The 8,045-nt window shown below is 43.7% G+C and overlaps 1 non-coding gene across 1 annotated transcript; it reads right to left on the bottom strand.

Moving 5' to 3' along the window:
• Positions 1-1,098: 1,098 nt before the first annotated feature.
• Positions 1,099-1,284, bottom strand: LOC128655003 (U2 spliceosomal RNA). Its single transcript, XR_008401612.1, has one exon. It is a non-coding gene; the product is annotated as a U2 spliceosomal RNA (small nuclear RNA).
• Between the last annotated feature and the right edge of the window lie 6,761 nt (positions 1,285-8,045).

The raw sequence follows: 8,045 nt of genomic DNA, 5'->3' as shown, positions 1-8,045 counted from the left end.
AGCAGCAATGCCAAAACCCCGAAGGGAAAAAGGCAAAGTGAGGGGGTCCCCAAGCTTCCCAATGACTAGAACAGGAAAAGAAAAAATACCCCCTGATCTAGCCAAAAGGACGAGAAGTGATAACTGCAACACTCTTGTCTGGGACGCCGCACGCTCAGAGCACTCCCTCTGCCTCGGGGAGACAAATCACACCATTGGAAATTCACAAGCTGCAGCAGCAACCCACAACAATACATGCCAGGCTGCTAGGCCAGGCAAAATACACAACTACTGACCTGGGATACAAAAAAAAAAAATCTGCTTCATGATAAAAAGCAGCAGCGGCGACGACGACCACCAGGAACCTGCTGCCTGACTACTGGACAGATAGCTGCTCTCCAATTTGCATGGCTCCGTCTCCTCCACCCTCCCCCGAAAACGGCCCCCCTCCTTCCCCCTCGCCATCGTCGAAGCTGCACTCTGGAGACAGGCAGAAAGGCGTGAAAGCCACCTGGCTGATTGCACCTACCTAGCTGCTACTGGATCTTGTGGGTCTAGCTGACCGCCTACCTACCTACCTAGCTAGCTAGCTTGCTGGCTAGCAGGCTCCACTCATTTTTTAAAAACTTCCATGAGCAGGCACCAGGTGGAGAAAGAAGCACACGGACAAAATTGACAGCTCCAAAGACTTTTATTGTCTGCCAAGAAGGAGAGATAGATAGATAGATAGATAGAAAGAAAGAATGATTTTGTAAACACATAGATAAATCAAGCGATGGACACATCACAATACATACAAAATGATGAAACACATAAATAAATAAATAAATGAATAATTTAATAAATAAATGAATTCACACAGCAATACATAGATTTGTGAAGAAAGGCTCGTCACATGAGAAAGGAACAACCAAGGCTAACACGTCGCCTCACCAGGTAAATACCGTTTCCTAGGCTTTTTTGGCCCAGCACTCAAGGGGTTAACAAGACTCTGAAAAGAAAGCACGCAGGAAAGCAGCTCGTTGCTGAGCCTTCCTTCCAAAAATCTGCTGCTGCAGCTCATTTCGGCTTCTGGTTGTTGGGATGATGATGATTCTGTTTTTGTCACACAGCAAAAGAGAGGGGTGCACCGGTCCTGGAGGTACTGCAATACCAGGTCAATGCGTGGAGTGGACAGAGCAAGCTCTTCTTCCATCTCCCTGTTTCAAAAATCCATTTAATATATGGCACCCAGATAGGGCGCGTATCAGATATTAAACTGATAAGAACAGATTTTTTTTTTCCACTCAGTCGTGAGTATGAGACCTTCTAAAACTTTTTCTCCCACAAAGGGTTTCAAGGAAATCGCAACATAAAAAGTCACTCAATCGCATCATCGTGGAAATATTTTAAAACCTTATAAATATAAAAAATTAATAATAAATATAATAAATAACAAAATGTACGCTTACCTGATAAATTCCTTTCTCCTGTAGTGTGGTCAGTCCACGGGTCATCATTACTTCTGGGATATTAACTCCTCCCCAACAGGAAGTGCAAGAGGATTCACCCAGCAGAGCTGCTATATAGCTCCTCCCCTCTACGTCACACCCAGTCATTCGACCAAGAACCAACGAGAAAGGAGAAGCCAAAGGGTGCAGTGGTGACTGGAGTATAATTTAAAAATTTTTTTAGACCTGCCATAAAAAACAGGGCGGGCCGTGGACTGACCACACTACAGGAGAAAGGAATTTATCAGGTAAGCATAAATTTTGTTTTCTCCTGTTAAGTGTGGTCAGTCCACGGGTCATCATTACTTCTGGGATACCAATACCAAAGCTAAAGTACACGGATGACGGGAGGGACAGGCAGGCTCTTTATACAGAAGGAACTACTGCCTGAAGAACCTTTCTCCCAAAAACAGCCTCCAAAGAAGCAAAAGTGTCAAATTTGTAAAAAGTATGAAGAGAAGACCAAGTTGCAGCCTTGCAAATCTGTTCAACAGAACCCTCATTATTAAAGGCCCAAGTGGAAGCCACAGCTCTAGTAGAATGAGCTGTAATCCTTTCAGGAGGTTGCTGTCCAGCAGTCTCATAGGCTAACCGTATTTTGCTACGAAGCCAAAAAGAGAGAGAGGTAGCCGAAGCTTTTTGACCTCTCCTCTGACCAGAATAAACGACAAACAGGGAAGACGTTTGTCGAAAATCCTTAGTTGCCTGTAGATAAAATTTCAGGGCACGGACTACATCTAGATTGTGTAGCAGACGTTCCTTCTTCGAAGAAGGATTAGGACACAAAGATGGAACAACAATCTCTTGATTGATATTCCTGTTAGTGACCACCTTAGGTAGGAACCCAGGTTTAGTACGCAGAACTACCTTGTCTGAATGAAAAATCAGATAAGGAGAATCACAATGTAAGGCAGATAACTCAGAGACTCTTCGAGCCGAGGAAATCGCCATTAAAAACAGAACTTTCCAAGATAACAGCTTGATATCAATGGAATGAAGGGGTTCAAACGGAACACCCTGTAAAACATTAAGAACTAAGTTCAAACTCCATGGTGGAGCAACAGTCTTAAACACAGGCTTGATCCTAGCTAAAGCCTGACAAAAAGCTTGAACGTCCGGAACTTCTGACAGACGTTTGTGTAAAAGAATGGACAGAGCTGAAATCTGTCCCTTTAAGGAACTAGCGGATAAACCCTTTTCTAAACCTTCTTGTAGAAAAGACAATATCCTAGGAATCCTAACCTTACTCCATGAGTAACTCTTGGATTCGCACCAATATAAGTATCTGCGCCATATCTTATGGTAAATCTTTCTGGTAACAGGCTTCCTAGCCTGTATTAAGGTATCAATAACTGACTCAGAAAAACCACGTTTTGATAAGATCAAGCGTTCAATTTCCAAGCAGTCAGCTTCAGAGAAATTAGATTTTGATGTTTGAAGGGACCCTGGATCAGAAGGTCCTGTTTCAGAGGTAGAGACCAAGGTGGACAGGATGACATGTCCACTAGATCTGCATACCAAGTCCTGCGTGGCCATGCAGGCGCTATTAGAATCACTGATGCTCTCTCCTGTTTGATTCTGGCAATCAATCGAGGAAGCATCGGGAAGGGTGGAAACACATAAGCCATCCCGAAGGTCCAAGGTGCTGTCAAAGCATCTATCAGAACCGCTCCCGGATCCCTGGATCTGGACCCGTAACGAGGAAGCTTGGCGTTCTGTCGAGACGCCATGAGATCTATCTCTGGTTTGCCCCAACGTCGAAGTATTTGGGCAAAGACCTCCGGATGAAGTTCCCACTCCCCCGGATGAAAAGTCTGACGACTTAGGAAATCCGTCTCCCAGTTCTCCACTCCCGGGATGTGGATTGCTGACAGGTGGCAAGAGTGAGACTCTGCCCAGCGAATTATCTTTGATACTTCCATCATTGCTAGGGAGCTTCTTGTCCCTCCCTGATGGTTGATGTAAGCTACAGTCGTGATGTTGTCCGACTGAAACCTGATGAACCCCCGAGTTGTTAACTGGGGCCAAGCCAGAAGGGCATTGAGAACTGCTCTCAATTCCAGAATGTTTATTGGCAGGAGACTCTCCTCCTGATTCCATTGTCCCTGAGCCTTCAGAGAATTCCAGACAGCGCCCCAACCTAGTAGGCTGGCGTCTGTTGTTACAATTGTCCAGTCTGGCCTGCTGAATGGCATCCCCCTGGACAGATGTGGCCGAGAAAGCCACCATAGAAGAGAATTTCTGGTCTCTTGATCCAGATTCAGAGTAGGGGACAAGTCTGAGTAATCCCCATTCCACTGACTTAGCATGCACAATTGCAGCGGTCTGAGATGTAGGCGTGCAAAGGTTACTATGTCCATTGCCGCTACCATTAAGCCGATCACCTCCATGCATTGAGCTACTGACGGGTGTTGAATGGAATGAAGGACACGGCATGCATTTTGAAGCTTTGTTAACCTGTCTTCTGTCAGGTAAATCTTCATTTCTACAGAATCTATAAGAGTCCCCAAGAAGGGAACTCTTGTGAGTGGAAAGAGAGAACTCTTCTTTTCGTTCACCTTCCATCCATGCGACCTTAGAAATGCCAGTACTAACTCTGTATGAGACTTGGCAGTTTGAAAGCTTGAAGCTTGTATCAGAATGTCGTCTAGGTACGGAGCTACCGAAATTCCTCGCGGTCTTAGTACCGCCAGAAGAGCACCCAGAACCTTTGTGAAGATTCTTGGAGCCGTAGCCAATCCGAATGGAAGAGCTACAAACTGGTAATGCCTGTCTAGGAAGGCAAACCTTAGATACCGGTAATGATCTTTGTGAATCGGTATGTGAAGGTAAGCATCCTTTAAATCCACTGTGGTCATGTACTGACCCTTTTGGATCATGGGTAAGATTGTCCGAATAGTTTCCATTTTGAACGATGGAACTCTTAGGAATTTGTTTAGGATCTTTAAATCCAGGATTGGCCTGAAAGTTCCCTCTTTTTTGGGAACCACAAACAGATTTGAGTAAAACCCTTGTCCTTGTTCCGACCGCGGAACCGGATGGATCACTCCCATTAGTAAAAGATCTTGTACACAGCGTAGAAACGCCTCTTTCTTTATTTGGTTTGTTGACAACCTTGACAGATGAAATCTCCCTTTTGGGGGAGAGGATTTGAAGTCCAGAAGGTATCCCTGAGATATGATCTCTAACGCCCAGGGATCCTGGACATCTCTTGCCCAAGCCTGGGCGAAGAGAGAAAGTCTGCCCCCCACTAGATCCGTTCCCGGATCGGGGGCCCTCAATTCATGCTGTCTTAGGGGCAGCAGCAGGTTTCCTGGCCTGCTTGCCCTTGTTCCAGGACTGGTTAGGTCTCCAGCCTTGTCTGTAGCGAGCAACAGCTCCTTCCTGTTTTGGTGCAGAGGAAGTTGTTGCTGCACCTGCTTTGAAATTCCGAAAGGAACGAAAATTAGACTGTCTAGCCTTAGGTTTGGCTCTGTCTTGAGGCAGGGCATGGCCCTTACCTCCTGTAATGTCAGCGATAATTTCTTTCAACCCGGGCCCGAATAAGGTCTGCCCTTTGAAAGGTATGTTAAGTAATTTAGATTTAGAAGTAACGTCAGCTGACCAGGATTTTAGCCACAGTGCTCTGCGTGCCTGAATGGCGAATCCGGAATTCTTGGCCGTAAGTTTAGTTAAATGTACTACGGCATCCGAAAAAAATGAATTAGCTAGCTTAAGTGTCTTAAGCTTGTTTGAAATCTCATCTATAGTTATTGAGTCAAGAGTCTCTTCCAGGGACTCGGACCAAAAAGCGGCCGCGGCCGTGACAGACGCAATACATGCAAGGGGTTGCAATATAAAACCTTGTTGAACAAACATTTTCTTAAGGTAACCCTCTAATTTTTTATCCATTGGATCTGAAAAGGCACAGCTATCCTCCACCGGGATAGTGGTACGCTTAGCCAGAGTAGAAACCGCTCCCTCCACCTTAGGGACCGTCTGCCATAAGTCCCGTGTGGTGGCGTCTATTGGAAACATTTTTCTAAACACAGGAGGGGGGGGAAAAGGGTACACCGGGCCTATCCCACTCCTTAGCAATTATCTCTGTAAGCCTCTTAGGTATAGGAAATACGTTAGTACTCGCCGGTACCGCATAGTATCTATCCAGCCTACATAATTTCTCTGGGATTGCAACGGTGTTACAATCATTTAGAGCTGCTAAAACCTCCCCTAACAGTACACGGAGGTTTTCGAGTTTAAACTTAAAATTAGAAATGTCTGAATCCATTCTATTGGGATCAGAACCGTCACCTGCTGACTGAAGCTCTCCGTCCTCATGTTCAGCATACTGTGACGCAGTATCAGACATGGCCCTATTATTAACAGCGCACTCTGTTCTCACCCCAGAGTGATCACGCTTACCTCTTAGTTCTGGTAATTTAGCCAAAACTTCAGTCATAACATTAGCCATATCCTGTAATGTGATTTGTAATGGCCGCCCTGATGTACTCGGCGCTACAATATCACGCACCTCCCGAGCGGGAGATGCAGGTACTGACACGTGAGGCGAGTTAGTCGGCATAAATCTCCCCTCGTTGTTTGGTGAAATATGTTCAATTTGTACAGATTGACTTTTATTTAAAGTAGCATCAATGCAATTAGTACATAAATTTCTATTGGGCTCCACTTTGGCTTTAGCACATATAGCACAGAGATATTCCTCTGAATCAGACATGTTTAACACACTAGCAATTAAACTAGCAACTTGGAAATACTTTTCAAAGTAATTTACAAATAATATGAAAACGTACTGTGCCTTTAAGAAGCACAGAAAAAGGTTATAACAGTTGAGAACTAATAAACTGAGAAACTATAACATCAAATCTTTTACGGTAAATACACAATTTTAGCAAAGGATTGCCCCCATTAGCAATGGATAACTAACCCTGATAGCAGAAAAAAGTACAGAAATAAACGTTTTTTATCACAGTCAGCTACAACCTCACAGCTCTGCTGTGAGTGATTACCTCCCTCAAAATAAGTTTTGAAGACCCCTGAGCTCTGTAGAGACGAACCGGATCATGCAGGGAAGACAAGAGACTTCTGACTGAATTTTTTGATGCGTAGCAAAAGCGCCAAAATCGGCCCCTCCCCCTCACACACAACAGTGAGGGAGATCAGTAAACTGTCTTAAATTAAATAAAACGACTGCCAAGCGGAAAAAAACAGTGCCCAAAACATTTTTTCACCCAGTACCTCAGAAAATTAAACGATTTAACATGCCAGCAAAAACGTTTAACATCAAATAAATGAAATGACATTAGAAAGCCTGTTGCTAGTCACTGCAAATTAGGCTAAAGTCTTATGCATACAGTATTATCCCAGTGAAGTGCCATTCCCCAGAATACTGAAGTGTAAAATATACATACATGACAGCCTGATACCAGTTGCTACTACTGCATTTAAGGCTGAGATTACATTATATCGGTATGGCAGAATTTTCTCAGTCAAATTCCATTGTCAGAAAATAATATGCTGCTACATACCTCTTTGCAGATTAACCTGCCCGCTGTCCCCTGATCTGAAGTTTACCTCTCCTCAGATGGCCGAGAACAGCAATATGATCTTAACTACGCCGGCTAAAATCATACAAAAAACTCAGGTAGATTCTTCTTCAAACTCTACCAGAGAAGGAACAACACACTCCGGTGCTGTTATAAAATAACAAACTTTTGATTGAAGGTATAAAACTAAGTATAATCACCACAGTCCTCTCACACATCCTATCTATTAGTTGGGTGCAAGAGAATGACTGGGTGTGACGTAGAGGGGAGGAGCTATATAGCAGCTCTGCTGGGTGAATCCTCTTGCACTTCCTGTTGGGGAGGAGTTAATATCCCAGAAGTAATGATGACCCGTGGACTGACCACACTTAACAGGAGAAATAATATTAATAATATTAACCAACACGTAGATGTTTTTTGAAGAGACAAGACTGACCCTCAAACATATCCCTCACCACTGTCCCTTCACTCTTTCCCTCGCTTCACCCAACCCACTAACTGTCCCTCAAAAACATCCCTCAAAACTCCCCCTCAAGACTGACCCTAAGAGAGAAAAAATAAATGCAGTGAAATCAGTGAAAATAAATTTTGTTCCAGACATAAAATCCCCATTTTTCTTTTGCACTTTTCTCTCCAAAAACTTTAGAATCCCGTAAAAAATAAACATGAATGAGGCTTAACCCATATTTAATACAATTCAAAGAAGAGAGAGTTTCATGTTTAAGTAAAAGTAAATTCCTTGCAAACCATAAAGATTCTTTAAAAACAATTTAAAATTAACCATGAATATAAAAACTTTTCTTCGTCTAAGCATAATGCTCGCCCATATAAAATAACCTCATGATTTAAAACATTAAGACCCCCTACCGATTTTAAAAGAGGGCTCACTTTCCTCCAAACTTCCTGTGCAAAAGGGCAGTTCCAAAAAATATGCAAAGGTGTTTCACTGACCACACAATCAGGCCTCGGGCACTTGGCTCTGGCTACTAAGCCCCCCCTATGTTAGAACTCTCTAGTGGGGAGTGAGCCAGAA

Source organism: Bombina bombina, chromosome 3, assembly GCF_027579735.1.
Source record: "Bombina bombina isolate aBomBom1 chromosome 3, aBomBom1.pri, whole genome shotgun sequence".
NCBI classification, from domain to species: Eukaryota; Metazoa; Chordata; class Amphibia; order Anura; family Bombinatoridae; genus Bombina; species Bombina bombina.
Note: the sequence above shows the minus strand (reverse complement) of the source record. Positions and strands in the feature narration are given on the sequence as shown.